Here is a 17,590-nt window from a genome sequence, read left to right as displayed (position 1 = left end):
TTTAAACAAGAAAGTCTATAATTAGAGTATGACGGCTTTTTGCCACTCCGGGTGGCATTTTGGTGAGCGGACCGTGAAGAATGGCGTCAGGAAGCAAGGGAGCCCAGTTCAGAGGCTCCTGCGGTAATCCTGGTGAGAAGGATGAACTAGAAGCTATCTGAACTTAACCGCTCCTTGTCTGATGTGTGATGGGAGCGATACCTCCTGTCTTCTTCCTCATTCTGACTCCTATCAGTCCCCCTGCAAGCCTCCATGCCCACCCCACTCCGGTCATCATGCTTCACATCCTGAGGCACAGCTTTCAGAGGAGGTGCCCGAGGTGTGTGCACATGTGGGCACTTGACAGAGGAGCACCATGCGATCAGGGGACCAGGTCCCAAGGCAGGGGGAAGGGGCTTCTCAGGATGCTGTCAGCCAGCTACATCGCCGCCACAACCTGAAACCTAGCCTAGATTCATTCTTTACACAAATACGTGCTACAGGCCTGCTACCTCACCCAGTCCAGGGAGGACCAGTGCCTGTAATCTAATTTCTGGATGCTGATGCTGGAAGCCAGGACATTTTCACAGCGTTTCTGCCAGTTACCCATAGTCTCTCTTAATCAAATTCTTCCCTTCCTTTGAATTCCTACATTCCTTTCTTGTCTGTACTGTTGACATTGGCCGTAGCAATGGAATTTTCCAGTTTCATAGAAACTGTAGCAACTTTAAGGTTATGGCTACTCAGTAAACTCTTTGTTTCCATTATAGTCTGAGCCCTGGAGCCCTTGAGGAAACAAACATTTTATGAGATGTAGGGTTTCTGTCTGAGCAGACACCGCTGGTCAAAGCACAGATCACCACTGCATCGGTTAGCCAGAAAAGCCCTCCCCCTTGCTGACTGATTAGGGTTGTTTTGACTGAGGTTGCTCACTTTGTAAATAACTGTAAGCAACTAATGACCACAGAAGTGGATCCTTGGGGGTGGGGATTAATAATAGCTCAAGATGACCATTTAAGGCAGCGAGGCATTGTTAAGTGAACACAGCAGGTTACAAATCACTAAGTACAAGATGATCCCGTTTCTCTAAATATGTACTCGTGTGTGCACGTGTGTGTGCACGCATACACAAAACTAGGAACATTAAACAGTGATCCTCTAAGACTGAGGGATTTATGAAAGATTTTCTTAATTTTTGCTTGCCTGTTTTTTTCCCAATTTTTTTCAAATGAACATGCGTTATTTTGTAATAATAAGAAAAACAAGTTATTTAAAAACATAAATAAAGACAGCAAGATCCTGGGCAAACACCATATGTTTTGTCTGAATTGGCAGTACCCTGGCATGAAGGGCCAAGACCTGGCTTGGCTGGCGGGGTGCCTAAACAGCAGTGGGTGGGAGGGCAAACGCTTCTCCCGTGTGGCATCAGGGGACATCCAAACGGAGGAGCCAGCAGGTTCACGGCCCTTTCAGGAAACCAAGTCCACAGCCATCAGATGGGTGGCCGGGGAGTTGACAGAACAAAAGAGACAGAGGCAATATTAAAACCGTACTCAAAGGCAGAAATCCAGGCACATTCATTTGTTCATCCACTGAGCACCCACTTTGGGCCAGCACTGTGCTGAGAACCAGGGAACTGGGAGCAAAGGCAAGCAAGGACTCCCCGGGGAGGCAGGCCTTACTGCTCAAGGCTTGCTGGGATGTGGGTCAGCCAGCATGGCTTCTAGATCCCCAAGAAGAATAGCCATGTTGGGCTCCAACTAAGGGGAATGGAAACAACTCCACTGCAGTGGGAGATCTCCTTCCCACTCGGACCCCTCCTTCAAGGCTCTAACCCAAGCAGTTTCTGCATTAATCCACATGTTTCCAGGTTTGATAGAAAAACCAGCTGGCTAGGATGACTGTTATGTTTGACTTCTAAAAATTTCTTAAAGCTATGCAATACAAATACGCACCGTCACATACATTAGCTTCACAATGATGTTGTGAATAGGATAAAGCAGGTACTATTATCACAAGAGAGTCAACTGAGGCTTAGAAAAACAGAACTGCCCACATTTACATAGTAGTAGGGTGAGGGTGGCTCTGATATGTTTTTTCCAAAGCTTGCAAGCAATTAACTCAATTCTGACACTATATACTTGGAGATAGCATCAGATCCCACAGCTTAAGGGCTCAGTCTTACTAAAGTGCCCCCCGTTTCAGAGGCCAATCGCTAATCACATGTCCATGTTGTTACTTGCGCTAAAGTAACTTGTGCAACTGGCTATATATTGGAGATTCCCGTGACCCCCTCCCCTCCATGGGTTCAGTTAATTTACTGGAGTGGTTCACAGAACCCAGAGAAAATTTTTACTTACTAGATTCCCAGTTTAGTAGGTCAAGAAAAGGGTGTAACACGAGAACAGCCAGATGGAGGAAATGCATAAGGCAAGGTATGTGGGAGCGGGTGTGGCGCTTCCATGTTCGCTGAGTGTCACTCTCCCCACATCTCCACGTACCCATGAACCCAGAAGTTCTCCAAACCCCATCCTTCTGGATTCTATGGAGGCTTCATTACATAGGTACGATTGATTAAATCAATGGCCATTGGTGGTCGGAATCAATCTCCAGCTCCTCTCCTTTCCCCGGAGGTCGAGGGGTGTCCGGCACTGAAAGTTCCAACCCTCTAGTCACAGGGCTGGTTCTCCTGGCAGGCGGCCCCCATCCTTAGGTTACCTAGGGGCTTTCCAAGATCACCGCATTAACGCAACAGAAGATACCTTTATAGCTCTCAGCACTTAGGAAGTTCAAAATGTTTAGGAGTGGTGCCAGAAATGGGGAAGAAGACCAAGTACATGCTTCTGATTATAAATCATCATACTACAACTGAGGACATGGTCTTTTGGCCTTCAGTCCAATACTCTTTCCACATACTATTTCATACTTATTTGTTCATTTATGTATTTATCTGTCCAACCAACATTTATTGCGTACCTACTACATGGGAGGCACCATGCTAAGTACCGGGGATTCAGATACAGTCATTGACTCAGCTGTGCTACTTCAGGCCTGTCACTGTGCTATTGCAGGTGTGTTCAGAAACTCAGGTACGGGCCCCAAGAATTACACTGCAGCCTCTGACCTAGGTCGATGATTCTCAATCTTGAATGCACTTAGAATTGCCTGGGGAGCTTTAAAAAAATATCAGTGCCTAGGCCCCCTCCCGCACCAATACAGCTATCATTTCTGCTGGCTCCCCAGGTGATTCTGACATGTGACCAACGTGTAGAACTACAGTTCTTGGGAGTAAGCACAAAGCGTGACTGTTTCAGCTACTTTATCGGAAGCAGCAGCTGCAAACACCTGTGAACCGACTGATTCTAACAGGGCTCTTCTGAGCTCTGGTCTTGCACTGCCTGAGCTCAGAGATTCCGCTTTTGTCATCATATGCTCTCTGAGGGGTGGGAATCGAGTTGGGTGTGGTGGGTGATGACTCTGTAATAGATTGGTCCAGGAGAGCTAGTGTTCTGGGCAGCAGTCAGAGGCCCCGATCCGTGCCTCAACCTCATGTTGGAGAGAACTTGCTCTAAATATAAGGGCTTGGGGACTTCCCTGGCGGTCCAGTGGTTAAGATGCCGCGCTTCCACTGCTGGGGCCATGGGTTCAGTCCCTGGTTGGGGAACCAAGATCCCACAAGCCGTGTGGCGTTGCCAAAGAAAAATAAATAAATATAAGGGGTTGACTTAGCCCTCCATCACCATGACTATTTTCTGTGTTTTTGTTATGCAAGTAGAGGTATATGGTAGAAGAAGGAACTGAGAAGAACTAGATGGGGCACAGAGGATCTTATCCAATCTCATGCTTTAACTAGCTAGGATATTGAATCCTAGAGAGGGGAAAGGACTTGAAACAATTAGGGAACGATGCGAAACAGGACATGATTCAGTGCCAAAATCTGGCTGCAGGCCAAAATTGCCTACTCCCAGGACTTTTGGGGACTAATGGTCCGCCATGGGTCGTGGTGTACTACCACTTTCTTTCTAGGTTGATTGACGTTCACATTTTCATCTCGCCGGAAGCATTTAGCTGGAGCAAATTCATAAGCCAAATGAGGTAAAGTTGGACAGGAGAGGAAGAAGAGAAAAGCAGTGTGCATCTGCTAAGGATCTATTGCATGTGCCCGCACCTCATAACAGCTCCGCAAGGCAGAAACGATTTATTACTCTCGTTTACAAATGAGGAAAGAGTGGCACAGAGGAGTTAAGCTAATTTGCCGCAAATCATGGAGTTGATCAGGGGCAGTGGAACTTAACTGTGCCAGGCTCTCTCTGCTATATTTACCACTTATGAAACCATGACTATAAACCTTAAATTCACTTTATATTGGTAGCTTGCCTGCAGGTCTATGAACTGGACAGTACTTTATGGTGACAAACTGAGGGTTGCAGCATCTGCTATTCTCTCCCTTCTTTTCTTTCTCATCGTACTTTTGATTTATTTGTTTCTTTTTCCCTCATTTGATTGATGTGACCAACATAAGCTGAATATGATCATCTAACACACATGGCCTTGGGTTGGAGAAGTAGATAGAAAGGTAAAGAAATAGGGAATGAATCCAAGGTGAACCTTACAATCTGAATCAGAAGCCTAGGACAGCCCCACCAAGGATACGGCAACCAATGAAGAATTCCAGTGGAAATTGGAAATGTGGACCCTTTTTTTAAAGACATTTTCAATTTATCTAGGAATAAACGATGCCGGCTTCTAAATACACACACACACAAAATTAAATAAATGAGGGAAACATGGGTACATTTTCTTCTTTTGGGGAAACCCTGGAAAGAGGTTTGGGTTTCTTGGCCAGCTGGAAGTACCGTTCTGTTTTATTTCGCCACTTTGGACCAAGTGTGGTACATCAGTCAAAAGGGCTTTGTGACCTTGGGCACAACAATCATCATTTGTACCACTGTTTATAACGATGGGGCGGCTTCCACATGCTTGCCTCCTCTTGCTTGTTCGTGAGCATTGGCTCCCATCACCAGGCAAACACACCAGCCTAGATTTCTGAGAGACCTGAATAACACACTTATGTCTGATCCTGTGTGTTGATTTGCATGCTAGAGTCTGAGACGTTTCTGGCTGAGAATACCTGAAGGCAAGACCTATTTACTACCTGTTGGCTCCATCTGTCATTTTTCTTAGATACCTTTCTCTCTCTCTCGTGGAGAACACGGTAATTTTCAAGTTCTGTAAACTATCAACAGAATCTGCTCCAGGATACTCAAAAACTTTGGCTAAAAGGAGAAAGGGAAGGAACTGAACATTTATTAAGCATCTAACCATGGATTCACAGCCTTAAGGGGCAAGTATTATCATCCCAAATATAGAGAAAAGAGGATAAAGGAAAGGACACTCTATCACAGGCACACATTTTCGGCATCAGATGAACTGACCTGGGTGTGCATCTTGGTTACACCACGGCCTAGTTCGGTAAACTTGGCCAAAGTCCCTGAGCCTCAGGGGTTTTTTCTCATTTACTTTTTTTTTTTTTTTTTACAGCTTTATTGAGGTATAACGGACATACAGCTTACTGTGTGTATTTATTTAAAGTGTACAATTTGTTAAGTTTTGATAGAGGTATGGTATACCCACGGAAACATCACCCGATCAAGATAATCACAACCATCACCCCCAAAAGTTTTCTCCTGCTCCTCTGTAGGCCCCCCTTTCTATTCTTCTCCACCCTGGTCCCCAGCAACCACTGAGCTGCTTTCTGCCAGAGTGGGGTAGACAAAAATAACAGCCCCCCCCAAAGATGTCCATGTCCCAATCCCCCAAATGTGCGAATATATTACATTAAAGGCAAAGAGACTTTGCAGATGACATTCTCCTGGGCCCAATGTAACCACAAGGGAAAGAGGGAGGGAGGAAGGAGGGTCAGAGTCAAAGAAGGAGATGTGACGATGGAAGCAGGGATTGGAGTCAGTGAGAGATTTGAAGACGATACATTGCTGTCTGTGAAAGTGGAAGAAGGAGGGACTTCCCTGGCGGTCCAGTGGTTAAGACTCAGCACTTCCACTGCAGGGGCCGCGGGCTTGATCCCTGGTCAGGGAACTAAGATCCCACAGGCTGTGCAGCATGGCCAAAAAGAATTTTAAAAGTATCATCATTAAAAAGTGAAAGAACGGGCTTCCCTGGTGGCGCAGTGGTTGAGAGTCCACCTGCTGATGCAGGGGACGTGGGTTCGTGCCCTGGTCCAGGAAGATCCCACATGCCGCGGAGGGGCTGGGCCCGTGAGCCATGGCCACTGAGCCTGCGCGTCTGGAACCTGTGCACTGCGGCGGGAGGGGCTGCAGCAGTGAGGGGCCCACGTGCCGCAAAAAAAAACAACAACCAGAAAACCATAAATCATTTAGGTAGTAATAATCTGGCCAACTATCCAGTATCCTAATCTCAATGGGCCTTTACTCTGTTCTACTTACCGCACATGTACCATAGTGGATTTATAAATTGGAGGTTTTATTATCAAAAGACCTTGCTACAGGGCTTCCCTGGTGGCGCAGTGGTTGAGAGTCCGCCTGCCGATGCAGGGGACACGGGTTCGTGCCCCGGTCCGGGAGGATCCCACATGCCGCGGAGCGGCTGGGCCCGTGAGCTGTGGCCGCTGAGCCTGCGCGTCCGGAGCCTGTGCTCCGCAACGGGAGAGGCCACAACAGTGAGAGACCCGCGTACCGCAAAAAAATAAAAAATAAAAAAGTGGAAGAAGGAGCCACAAGCCAAGGAATTCAGGTGGCCTTTAAAAGCTGGAAGAAGCAAGGAGATGGATCCTCGCTTAGACCTTCCAGAAGAATGCAGCATGCACCATGATTTCAGCTCGGTGAAACCCACTGTGATAGGCTGAATGATGAGCCTCAAAAATACCCAGTGCTAATTCTTGCAACCTATGAATGTTACCGTATATGGCAAAAGGGACTCAAATTATAACTAAATTAAGAATGCTGAGATGAGAAGATCATCCTGGATTCTCTGCGTGGGCCTTAAGTGTAATCACAAGTATCCATAAAGGAGAAAGGCAGAGATTTTACTACGGAAAAGAAGGTGATACTGGAAGCAGAGATTGGCCTGATGTGTATGAAGGTAGAGGAAAGGGCCACAGACCAAGACAGTCACTAGAAGCTGAAAAAGGTAAGGAAATGAATTCTCCCCTCAGAGCCTCCAGAAGGGACCAGCACCTCCAGTAAAATTGATTTTGGACTTCTGACCTCTAGTAAGAGGATGAATTTGTGTTGTTTCAAGCCACTTAGTTTGTGGAAATTTGTTACAGCAGCAATAGGAAATGAATACACTGAGCCTTAGTTGTTTTTTTTTTTTTTTTTTTTTTTTGCGGTACGCGGGCCTCTCACTGCTGTGGCCTCTCCCGTTGCGGAGCCCAGGCTCCAGACGCGCAGGCTCAGCGGCCATGGCTCACGGGCCCAGCCGCTCCGCGGCATGTGGGGTCTTCCCGGACCGGGGCACGAACCCGTGTCCCCTGCATCGGCAGGCGGACTCTCAACCACTGCGCCACCAGGGAAGCCCCTGAGCCTTAGTTTTTACATCTGTAAAATGAGGACAATATATCATTTCTGGAGCTATAGTAAAATTAAATAATTTAACCAATTTAACTCCATAAAGATAGAGTTCTTTTCCTATTATGCCCCTTATTCCTTTTCCCTCAACCCTGAAAGCATGTGGTCTTTGATGTAAGTTACAGTAACGGAGGTGGCCACTCTCAGCATGGAAAGGTTTGTTTGTGCTGTAGGAGCCCTGGTGGGAAGGCTATGGGACATATGAGCCTACTGTGGAGAAGGACAGTAAGACCTGACCAGCCGTAGTCCACGGCCAATAAGTTCACAGAGCTTGTCCCTGGGTAGAGAAGGCAAATAGGCAGAAAACCACAAAGGGAAGTAGATTATGGGGAAGGGTTTTGTTTTAAAAGGTAGGTTTTATTATTATTCAGGTAAGGTGAGGCCAACAGATCAGGGGACTGCCGTTGAAAAGATCGTTTGTTACAGTTCCCAAGAGGAGGGGGCACTGCACACCACAGGGTGGCTACATGGGGAAGCACCAGATTCAGTCAGGAGGCGGAAGTGGTGGGAAGAAAATGTGGGCAAAAAGCCTTTACTGTGGTTTCCATGGGAAGGAACAGGAAAGGTGGAATAAGTGGTTTAGGGTTGGTTAGTCTGAATACTTTCAGCAGGCTCTGGGCTATAGGGGCTGTCTCAACTAGTCTGGTACCTGGCCTTGGGGAATTAAGGCAGGGAAAATTGCCTAGAGTGTAAGAGCTGGATGGAAGAGTTGTGTGTGTGTTGAAGGTGGGTGGAGGTGAACTCTAGATGGTTACTTTGCATATAAAAAGCATGCTCCCAGGCATGGAGTTTGCTCTCTCTAGGAATGAGACCCCAGATGCCATAACATCAACAATACAGAAAATAACAAAATATAGTTAGTACAGTTTTCCGGGTGGCCATCCCAAACAGATTATGTGGACATCAGGGGCGATTCAAAGGAGGTCATAACTAGATGTTGAAAGAATTTGAATTGGGCCTCAAAGTTTATTACTATTTAGAAAAACAACAGAGAAGAGGTAACAGACATTTCTTTTTGGAAGATAGCATAAGTAATTTCTCAGAGAGTGACACTGGGCTGAAGGTTCACCTGCAGCACAGGATGTGACAGACCCTTGTTTGGATACTCAATTTCTATTCCAGCCTCCCCCTACAAAACCTAGAAAGTCAGATGCTTGCTTTCCCACATGCTTTATACAGGTGGCCATGTGACTAAGTCCTGGCCAATGGGACAATTGAGGACATTTGTTATGGAGTTTTGGGGAAGGATTTTTCTTCCTTGATTAAAAAAATAAAGCTTCACAAGGAGAACACCTTTTTCTCTGTTTACTGTTTCTTGCCTTTGGATATGACTGTGATGCCTGGAGTTATGGCAACCATATTGTGGCTATGAGGCAGCAAGCATGAAAACGTAATGTCAACATACTAAGGAAGGCAGAGCAGAAAGATGGAAAGAACTTGGGTCCTTGTTGTCATCCTTGAGTTACAGAACCAATTTTGAGATTGCCTACCTCTATACTTCAAGTTAAGTAATAATAAATGTCCTTGTGGCTTAAGCCATTGTATCAATAAATTGAGTTTGACGATACTTATAGCTGAAAACATTCTTTACTGATATAGAGGGTTTGTTTTAAATAGTAGTAGGAGAAAGATTTATGTCTATGTTAGATGAGTGGCTAGATTTGCTTCCTGGCATTTTACTGATGAGTGGCATTTGGCTTCCTGGCAATTTCACTAAGTGAAATTTTGGTCCATCAATTTATCAGTTAGGGTTTTGGCAAGAAGCAGAAGGAATGATTAGAGAGAGTTAAAGGGGTGGAATCAGTGGATGATGGAGCACCCTGGGGCTAGAGATAATAAATTAGGCCCTGCCCAGGGGAAAAGGAGTGTCCCAGGACTTAGTGAGAGCTGAGCTGTATGAGAGGAGCTATGGCCTTAGGTGGAGTATGAAGCCACTGCCACCCTCTCATCCCACAGGGAGGCAGTCAAGGGAACAACACCTTGGTCTCTTTCTCAGTCCACCCTGCAGACTCCTTCCAGTGCCGTCCCCTTGGCCGAACGCTGCCGGAGACAAAGGGTCAGGGAGCCAGGAGATGCAAGTTGGACAAATCAGCATAAAATGTGTGTGTGTATGTGGGAGTGGGGGGGACAGTTAGAAGAGCAAAAAGAATAGTCAGAATTCAGTTCCACCACTGGTTTGTGTTAATGTAAAACTGTCACTTCTAAGCTACTCATTCTAGCAAGACTCCTAAACTACCAAGGACCCGGCTGCCTTCTCAGGAAATCAAAACCTTTGATTTCAAATACCTTTGAAGTCCAGAATGTCACTGGGTAACAAACAGTATGCTAAGTCTCACCCGTAGGGAAACTGTGGGCTCGAAGAAACAAGCAGCTCTAGGCGTCCAGTTAAGCATCTGTGGCCTCTGCCAGCTCTGGGCTGCCTGTTCCTTCCCCTCATTACCACAGAAGAACATCATCCCAGTGTCACTGGCAGCAGCTCACTTGGCTCTTTTCTGGGGTCTGTTATTGAGTCCATGTTTCACCTTATTACTGTCACATTTTGAAGAGGAGGAAGCCATTACACAGGCATAGAGAGTACCCCAATGATAATAAAAGTGCAATAAGAATAAGGACTTGGGGCTCCCTGATTGTCACAGTGCCTTCCTGAGCACTGCAGAGAGTGCCCTATTAAATGTGATTGTTAAATTGATGGCTCACGAGGTTACGAAATCCATCAGCTGTGATACTCTGTTGCAGAGGTCGGGGAGGATTCAGAAACTTGTGGGGAAATTACCTTTCTGGGCAGCAGAGTAGGTTAATCCTATCTCTTAGGCTCATAGGCACATCAAAGGGGTTTTTCATTTTTTTCCCCCCAAATTAAAATGGTAACACGTACATCTGGCTAAAATCAGTCAGTACTAAAGGGAATATGTTGATGTGTCAGTTTAGTGGTGTCCAGTTTCTCTTCCCAGAGGCAACTACAGCAGTGGTTTCTTACAGAGACTTCCCAGATATTCTAGACATGTACAATCATATATGTATTCTTTTTTTTTTGCCGCACCGCATGGTATGTGAGCTCTTAGTTCCCCACACAGGGATCGAACCCATGCCACCTGCCGTGGAAGTGCTGAATCTTAACCACTGGACCGTCAGGGAAGTCCCGAAGGAACTAACATTTACTTAGTATTTATGTTGTGTCTACAGTGGATGCCACCGGTGCCCCACTCAGATGGGGCACTCGTCTCCCTGCTGCTGTGAGCACTGGCAGCTAACGGCTCACAGCTTCCCTCTGGCTCCAGGGATTCCCCTCAGCCAAATAGGAGCTGCCTTGCTCAGCTGGTTATGCACCTCCACCCTTAGGCAGCCTGCAGCCAATAACTGACTGATATAGGAAAATAAGAGCCCGGACCCCCGTCTCGAGGTTGAATAATGCTGTGGTATAATGCATGCTCCAGAGCTTCTGTGAGATCAGGCTGAAGCTATTCTCCCGCTGAGACCAGATTCTTACTTAATTTTTCTCTTGTGCCCTGTACCCTGCTTTTATTACTCCTCTTCTCTTGAGAGCACTTCTTCAAAGAATGATCTATACAAGGGTCCTTGCTTTAGGTGCTGCTTCTAGGAAGCCTCCCTAAGGGAGTTGGTTCTAGGAAAAAGACTCCAAACATGGGATTCTGAAAATAAATCATTTGATGGGAGGATGTCATGAGGATCCACCTGTCACTAGTTACAGGTGGAATATGGATTGTTCCTGATATGCTGTGGTGTGGCAGATTGCTTCTGGTGAACCAGGAAAGGATGCAGGTGAAAGAAGATGCTCTAGCTGATGCAGCGTGTCTGGGGTTTGAGAGGTGTGGAGCAAATTAGTATCTATAAGGATTGTGGAATTGGGTGACTATTGCTAAGCAAGCAATGTGTGAGAGTCTGAAGGGTTCTTATAGAAGCATCTAAAAAGATTCTCATCATCTGCAGCCAGAGGACACAGAGCTGAAGATCAGACTTAGGGCTTAGCTGTAAGAGTGGCAGACCTTCAGAGAAGGCTGCTTTCTCTGCCTAGGTAAATCTCCAGTGTCAAGGTCAGGGCCTTGATAGGAAAGAAGCAGAACCCTGAGAAGACAAGAGGTAACAAGTGCTGGCCAGGCTGTGAAGGAAAGGGAGCCCTGGTGTACTGTTGGTGGGAATGTAAACTGGTGCAGCCACTATGGAAAACAGTATGGATATTCCTCAAAAGATTAAAAATAGAACTACCATATGATCCAGCAATCCCACTTCTGGTTATATATCCAAAGGAAATGAAACCGTTATCTCAAAGATATATCTGTATCCCCATGTTCATTGCAGCATTATTTACAATAGCCAAGATATGGAAACAACCTAAGTGTCCACTAACAGTTGAATGGATAAAGAAACTGTCATTCATATATATATATATATATATAAAATGGCTGGAATATTATCCAGCCATAAAAAGAAGGAATCCTACCACTTGCAACAACACAGATGACGGCATAATGCTATGTAAAATAAGCAAGACAGAGAAAGACAAATATTGTATGATCTCACTTACAGTGAAATCTAAAATAATCCAACTCATAAAAACGGAGAGTAGATTGGTGGTTGCCAGAGGTTGGGGGAGGGGTGGAGTGGGGAAAACAGGTGAAGGTGGTTGAGAGGGTACAAACTTCCAGTTATAAGATAAATAAGCTCTGGGGATCTAATATACAGCCTGGTGACTATAGTTAACAGTACTGTACTGTATACTTGAAAGTTGCTAAGAGGGTAGATTTTTAAAAATTCTTACCACACACACACAAAGATAACTATGTGTGGTGATAGATGGGCCAACTAACTTTGTGGTCATCATTTTGCAATATATATGTATATCAAATCATCACATTGCACACCTTAAACTTACACAATGTTATATGTCAATTATATCTCAATAAAGCTGGGAAAAAAAAACGCTTGAGACTTGGGGTTGGGATATCTGAGTAGATGCACTTGAGAATCTTGAACCCTCAATTCCCAGAACCATCTGGGCCTGCAGAAGTGGGTCTCTCTGCCTTTTTGGAAGAAAGAGGCAACCCTTACTTAAAATGGGTCAAGTCTCACCTTGACCTGACCGGGGAAGGTCGGGGGCTATAAAAGAGAGAAAGGATTATATGCCACAGGGGCTGCAGGTGCTGGCTCACAGCAGGGAGATTCTGCCTATGTGTGGAACCTCAGGTACTGGATTAAGGAGACAGAGAATATAAAGCTTGTTTAGGGGAATTTGCCAATAAGAGGCACATTCCCATCACATAGTGTTCAATAACATGGCAAGAGCTCTGGGACCCAGTTCTAATATACTGCTGGCATGGTTCTTGGAAGTTGGGAAAAAACAATGATCACATTAAATAAAGCAGAGATGCCTTGGGACTTCCCTGGCGGTCAAATGGTTAAGACTCCGTGCTTCCACTGCAGGGAGCTCAGGTTTGATCCCTGGTAGGGGAAGTAAGATCCTGCATACCGCACAGTGTGGCTAAAAAAAAAAAAAAAAAAAAAGCAGAGATGTCAGAACCGTCATGACAGAATGTGGATGTAGGAATCAAAAAGCTCCAAGAAGCAAGCATGCTAAAATGCATCAACCAAACAAGACTAGAAACCTTTCAGCTGACTGTTTTTCAGGAGGGCCGGGATGACTATCAAGAATGATAGCAAATGTCTGGAAGGGGCACCAGCATCATTGAGCAGCTCAGTGGAGTTTGTCCTCTGCAGACCAGGGCTCATGCTGTCACAGAACAGGTTCTTCTAGCAGCAGTGGGGATGACAGGATTCTAGAATAGCAGAGACAAATATGAGAAGCAATGGTGAACTTATTACCATAATGGATAGTAAGGTTGAAGTGGCAGCCAGGGGGACTGACCTGACCTATGGCAATGTCTAGTAGAACATGTATTTCTAGGGACAAGATAGATGGGCAGCCAGAAAGGGTACTGCTTAATACATAATAAGAAGAGATTAATAGTAGAAGGCTGGGGTCAACATCACTCCAGTAGAAAGTCATAATAACTTGCTTGATTTAAAGACCAGAGCCTGTTCTCAAACCTAGAATGCATGGACCAAAGGAGAGACTGGGTGTCTATAAGGGAGAACCTGGAACGTCAGGGCAAGTGTATACAGATTTTTTTCAGTCCTTCTCCAAATTGATTTATGGTTGTTTCCTTGGATAACCACAGACTGGGAAAAGAGGGATAATCCGATATTTGAGGGATGTTGGATACAGGGTCTAATTTGATGGGGATACCCAGGGGTCCAAAGCACCATCAGGCACTCCTGTTAGGGGAGGGGCATATTGGAGTCAGATAATAAATGGAGTCTTCTGGTCTGTCTCTGAGTGGGTCCACTGGCTCTTCTTACCAACCTGGTGGTTGTTTCCTTGATTCCCAAATGTATGATTGGAATGGATGTACTTAGCAGTTGACAGAATCCTCACATTGCCCCTTGGTCTGTAGAGGAAGAGCTATTGTAGTAGGAAAAGCCAAGTAAAGCCCCTGGAACTGCCTCTCCCCTGCCCCAATGAAGATAGTAAACCAAAACTATCACATCCAGAGGAAGATAACATTCACATAGGACAGAAAACATTCTACTTTTACAGTCTTGCTCCAAGGCTATGTTTACTTTCCTGTTTTCTGTCATAATATATTCCAAAGGGACCCAGACCATCTGGCCATTCCACAGAACGTCACATTAGTCTATCACGGTGAAATATCATGTTACTTGGCCCCGATGAGCAATAAATGCAAGTAATCTGGATGTCTTGATGAGACACATGCTTTCCAGAGGATGAATAAATCCCATAAAAATTCAGAAGCCTGCTACGTTGACGAAAATTTTAAATGCCAGTTATTACTTTTAACATTTTGAGATAATTTTAGATTGATAGGAGAGACGCAAGAAGAAAACTGAGATTTTCTGCAGGTACTTTACCCAGCTTGCCCTTACGTTAACATCTTATATAAGCACAGAACATATATCAAAACTAAGAAAATAACCTTGGTACAATACTATTATATAAAGCACAGAACTTATGTGGATGGTGAAGTAGACCAATGGTCTAAGGCCTGCAAGGACATTTCCTCCCAAGTAAAGGACAACTTACAGTACCTTGTACCTTCTGCCACTAAGAAAGAATGCTTGGTAGATCTCTTCAGGTTGAGGTGGAAGGTGGCTAGTTTTAAGTAGGGCTCAGATCCATAAAGGACTCAGTAGCGGGTCCAGCCTCAGAGCAAGCAGTCCTGCCATTTGGGCTCTATCACCTGATACATCTCATGATACTAGAAGTATCTGTGGTAGAGAAAAGGCCAAGTGGAGTCTCTGGCAAGACCCAAAAGAAGAGTCACAGTGCGGCCCAATATGGTTCTGGAGAATGGTCGTGCCAACTGTGGGAGAGAAACATACACATTTGAAAAGCATCTCTGGGGAATTCCTTGGCAGTCCAGTGGTTAGGACTCGGTGCTTTCACTGCAATGGTCCAGGTTCAATCCATGATCTGTGCACTGAGATCCTGCAAGCCATGCAGTGTGGCCAAAAAAAAAGCAACTCCTGGCATGCTACTGAGCCCTAATAGAAGCTGAACATCTCATGGGGCATCAAGTGACCATGCAACCCAAGCTGCCCATCATGAATCGGATGATAGCAGGCCCAACCACCTCATAAGTGTGGGCAGGCCTAGCAACAATCTTTTCAAATGGAAGTGGTGCATTGGGAATGAGTTTGAGCAGGTTCAGAGGACACACATAAGCTGCATGAACGGATGGCCCAGATCCCGTTTCTCCTACCACTGTTGTACCCACACCTCTTCCTTAATCCATGGGGAGTTCTCTTAACCAGAGGATGGAGGCGGAAAAGCCTGAGCTTCATTGAAGATTGATAGGTTTGGTCTGTGGATACAAGAGGAAAATGGATTACTGCTTCACTGCAGACCTCCTGAAGGTGAGCGTTAATTATCCCAATGGGCAGGGTTTAGGCCTGTGTTACTGGTCATCTATTTTGTGTGGGAGAGAATTGGCTCAAGAGAAGGATATACATGGACACCTGGCAGCGGCAAATGGCTTAGATGGCTCGTCAGTGGGTCTGGAAGGAGCAAGCTTGGAAGACTGGAGACAGGAAAACCTGGGGTAGAGACCTAAGGCAGTGAACATAAATTGTGAGAATCTTTGTATCATATGCTAATGATCCCTAAAGAACATTCAACACAGCTTGGCAGAAGAGTTAGGATTAAGGGCAACAAAATACTAAAATCCTTGTAGTATTTTTTTTTAATTTTTATTTATTTATTTATGGCTGTGTGGGTCTTCGTTTCTGTGCAAGGGCTTTCTCTAGTTGTGGCAAGTGGGGGCCACTCTTCATCGTGGTGCGCGGGCCTCTTACTGTCACGGCCTCTCTTGTTGGGGAGCACAGGCTCCAGACGCGCAGGCTCAGTAATTGTGGCTCACGGGCCCAGTTGTTCCGCGGCATGTGGGATCTTCCCAGACCAGGGCTCGAACCCGTGTCCCCTGCATTGGCAGGCAGATTCTCAACCACTGCGCCACCCCTTGTAGTATTTTGTTGAGTGGAGGTGTAACCGAAAGTGGGGTCCAGCTGCTCACCGCTCAAAAGCCAATAAAGAGGCAAGGTTGGTGGAAAGGAAAGTTTGCTTTATTTTGGACACCAGCAACAGCAGGGGGTGGGGCAGACACCTGTCCGAAGGCCAACTCCCCCCGCCTCCCCCTCCCAACAATCAGAGCTTTTATAGACAGAGGCAGGGGGCCACATGCAGAAACAGCACAGTCAGCTCTGACAGTCATCTTGAAATTGGTCATCGGTGGTCTGACCAGAGTCATCTTGATTGTTTTAAGTACAATTAATCTTTAGTTCCAGGGTCGGTTTGCTCCCACTTCCTTGAGGCCAATTCTCAGAATTGTGGCAGCTTATGTCATGACTACAGTCTGGTCATCATGCACTTAACTTCTTCCATCTGGTGGGGCTTTCAGTATCCGACAGCTCACAGGTTATGGCTCAGAATATTATCTCTAGCCCTTGAGAAGGAACTAAGGGTCCTTGACTTTGCTTAATGACTAAATTTTTATTATTTGGTCTCCTTTGACTGTTTTCCTTTGTTTCTGCATTTTCCCACTTTTCTGATTAAACTTATTCTTTGGCTAAAATTTTTCTACAGAAAAGAGGCAGGTGGAGTACATGGGCGAGGAAGGACCATAGGGTCCTGCTCTGTTTCACAGGGGGATAGGAGGGTCTTTGGGTATTTATAACAATCCTCTCTGAACCTGTGTTTATGCTAGTGAGTTGATTCTGGGAGCATGGAGGCTGGATGTCAGAGAAACCAACCCTGAGATTAGAGGGTTGGAACTTTCAACTCCACCCTTCAACCTCCAGGGAAGGGGTTGAGTTAATCATTAGTGGTCAGTGATTTAATCAATCATGCCTAGGTAACGAAGTCTCCATAAAAAACACTGACAACTGGGTTCTGAGAGTTTCCTGGTTGGTGTAATCAGCAAGGTGCTGGGAGGGTGACACACCCAGAGGGAGAATGAAAGCTCTGAGTACCCTCTCCACAACCCATACCTTGCCCTACGTATCTCTTCCATTTGACTGTTCCTAAGTTGTATCCTTTATAATAAACCTGTAAATGTAAGTAAAGCGTTCTCCTGAGTTCTGTGATCTGTTCTAGCAAATTGGAGCCTGAGCAGGGCATTGTGGGATGCCCCGATTTACAGCCAGTTTGTCAGAAGTACCCAAGGCCCAGACTTCCTTTTTTTTCTTTTTTGGCCACACCGCGCAGCATGTGGGATCTTGCTTCCCTGACCAGGGATCGAACCTGCACACCCTGCAGTGGAAGTGTGGCGTCTTAACCACTGGACCACCAGGGACGTCCTGAGACCCAGACTTTCTATTGGTGTCTGAAGTGCAGAGCAGTTTTGTGGAACTAAGCCCTTAACCTGTGAGGTCTGCATTAATTCCAAGCAGTTAGTGTCAAAACTGAATTGCAT

This window comes from Delphinus delphis, chromosome 12, assembly GCF_949987515.2.
Source record: "Delphinus delphis chromosome 12, mDelDel1.2, whole genome shotgun sequence".
Lineage (NCBI taxonomy): Eukaryota > Metazoa > Chordata > Mammalia > Artiodactyla > Delphinidae > Delphinus > Delphinus delphis.
The sequence above is the reverse complement of the archived record's forward strand: the minus strand, read 5'-3'. Positions refer to the sequence as shown.